The sequence below is a fragment of the Odontomachus brunneus genome, unplaced genomic scaffold (assembly GCF_010583005.1).
Source record: "Odontomachus brunneus isolate Ranch 3 - 2012 unplaced genomic scaffold, Obru_v1 Obru_scaffold_288, whole genome shotgun sequence".
NCBI classification, from domain to species: Eukaryota; Metazoa; Arthropoda; class Insecta; order Hymenoptera; family Formicidae; genus Odontomachus; species Odontomachus brunneus.
The window spans coordinates 74,106-77,225 of record NW_022639738.1 but is presented as its reverse complement, the minus strand read 5'-3'; the positions used below and the strand labels follow the sequence as shown (position 1 = coordinate 77,225).

The 3,120-nt window shown below is 41.1% G+C and overlaps 1 pseudogene; it reads left to right on the top strand.

The window, feature by feature from the left end:
• The first annotated feature begins 1,309 nt into the window (after positions 1-1,309).
• Positions 1,310-1,977, top strand: LOC116853211 (annotated as a pseudogene).
• Positions 1,978-3,120: the final 1,143 nt, after the last annotated feature.

Sequence of the window (3,120 nt, the reverse complement as noted above, 5' to 3'; positions counted from 1 at the left end):
TGTTAGAACCACATGTCTCTGAGAGTTTGCAAATTGATGTCTTCCATCAACTCTTGCAGACCAGTTTGCAAAAACTGCAAGTACATCGCTCTGTTTAAATTGGCATTAAAAAAGTGTGGTCCAACAATTTGCCCATCCAATATTCCGCACCAAGTATTGACTCTCCATTGGTGCTGATTGTCTACGCGACGTAACCAAAACGGATTAACATTTAAATAGTAATGGCAGTTGTGGCAATTGAAATCTCCGTTATTGTGGAATGAGGCCTCATCGCTAAAAAGCATCCTGTCAAAAAACATGTTATCTTCTTCCAGTCTTTGCAAAGCCCACCGACAAAATTAAACGCGTACCCCTTTCTGATCATCAGTCAAAGCCTGATGTCTTTTAATATGGTACGGGTGGAAGTGATTCACTCTTAAAACACGGTTTACCGTAGAAAGAGATGTGTGCAACTCGAGGCTGATTCTGCGCTGACTTACATGCGGTTTGAATGCAACCATCCCCAAAATAGCGATATTCAACACGGTTTCCTTTGTGTGACCTTTTCTCTTTCGTTGACGTCTCAATAGACCATCACGTACTCTAGCGATAAGATTTGAAATTGTTTGACGAGAAGGATGTCGACGATCTGGAAATCGAAGTGCATAAAGACGAGCACATTCTCTAGCATTCTCATTACATTTGCCATGTACATGGCTTCTGTTCATGAACATTTTTCGTTCTTAAAGTTACCCGGAATCAACGGCGTGGACGTGACGAACATCCATTATTGCATCTTTACATAGTATCGCGTCCTTCCTTAGGCAACGTTTCATTCATATAAAAGAAAGAAGTATCGGATGATTGCTTACATGATTTGAAAGAATTACTCATATGCTTCATTAAATGTCACTGTATGAGATACATCTTAAGTTGTTTTTACGAGAACGTAACATTGCAACAATGACTGATTATTTACCCACGGAAATTGTAGACATAATAATTGAATATGGCAGAAGTAATGAGAATGCTAGAGAATGTGCTCGTCTTTATGCACTTCGATTACCAGATCGTCGACATCCTTCTCGTCAAACAATTTCAAATCTTATCGCTAGAACACATGATGGTCGATTGAGACGTCAACGAAAGAAAAAAGGTCGCACAGAGGAAACCGTGTTGAATATCGCTATTTTGGGGATGGTTGCATTCAACCTGCATGTAAGTCAGCGCAGAATCAGTCTCGAGTTGCACATATCTCTTTCTACGGTAAACCGTGTTTTAAGAGTGAATCACTTCCACCCGTACCATATTAAAAGACAGACTTTGACTGATGATCAGAAAGGGATACGCGTTTAATTTTGTCGGTGGGCTTTGCAAAGACTGGAAGAAGATAACATGTTTTTCGACAGGATGCTTTTTAGCGATGAGACCTCATTCCACAATAACGGAGATTTCAATCGCCACAACTGCCATTACTATTCAAATGTTAATCCGTTTTGGTTACGTCGCGTAGACAATCAGCACCAATAGAGAGTCAATGCTTGGTGCGGAATATTGGGTGGGCAAATTGTTGGACCACACTTTTTTAATGCCAATTTAAACGAAGCGATGTACCTGCAGTATTTGCAAACTGATCTGCAAGAGTTGATGGAAGACATCAATTTGCAAACTCTCAGAGACATGTGGTTCCAACACGATGGCGCCCCGGCACACTGTGCGGGTGTTGTCCGCGATTATTTAAATGAAAGGTTTGCTTAACGTTGAATAGGCAGAAATGGTTTCATTCGCTGGCCACCGAATTCACCAGACTTAACACCGTGCAATTATTTTTTATGGGGTTATGTGAAAGGGATTGTTTTTGCTACAGAGCCAACAACTCCCGATGACATGCAGAATCGCATACGTAATGTAATGGAACTAATTCCTGAAGAAATGTTACGAAGAACGACGCTTTCACTTCAGCGTCGATTGCGCATGTTAAAGGAGACTAGCCGTTAAAGGAGACGTTTTTGAACATCTCCTGTAATGTTAGTCTGATAAGTAGTGAGAGGCGAGGGGACTCACTGTAATCAAGCACCCCGAAAGTGAGAGGCAAGGGGACTCACGTAAATTAAGCATCCCGATGGGATTAGATCTTCGTCACGTCCACGCCGTTGATTCTGGGTAACTCTAAGAACGAAAAATGTTCATAAACATGTACAAATTGATGAATAATTCTCTTTACTTTTTTTTCTTTAATTGCTACATTTTCTAAAAAATTATAGATTTTCATGAAAACGTGTCAGACAATTTTAACGCAGAATTTTATGTTCTTTCAGAATATGCAATACTACATTCTATTTAAAAAAACAAAGTTGACCTTCATATAACCTTCAGTTTGACCTTCATTGAAAGCTCAAGCCCACCATCTTGTGTCTCCCTCCGAACCCTACAACTTTTGTCTGAAACATTTTTCTCTAAACTCAACGTTTGAAATATTTGCCTGGCTAGATTAAAATGAAACATCCGTATACACACACACACACACACACACACACACACACACACACACACAAGGTGTCACATTTTGTGAGGACGTAGAATGGGTTGATGTAAACATAAAAGTCCTATACCGTTTTGCAAAATTCGCAATAATAGTCGACATATTAATTAAAAAAGATTAAGGAGAAACGCACGCTAAATGGTAGAGGACGGACCGCTCGAGTCATAGCGCGGTCCAGTAATAAAAAGCGCGCGGATGTCGTGCACGATGATTGAAAGACAATGCACCACTACCTATTTTTATCTCGGCGCGGTGCGGCAAGACGTAAGAGCGCAGCCAGTACGTAAATATTGGCAGTGATGCATTGTCTTCCAATCACCGCGCGCGACATCCGCGCAATGTATTACTGGTCCGCGCTGTGACTCGAACGGTCTGTCCTCTACCATTCAGCGTGCGTTTTTCCTTATATTTTCCAATTAATATCTCGACTATTATTGCGAATTTCGCAAAATAGTCGCATAGGACTTTTATGTTCACATCAACCCATTCTACGTCCCCACAAAATGCCCAGAGGAGAGTGCGAGACACTTTGTGTGTGTGTGTATGTGTGTGTGTGTGTGTGTGTGTGTGTGTGTGTGTGTGTGTGTGTGTGTGTGTGT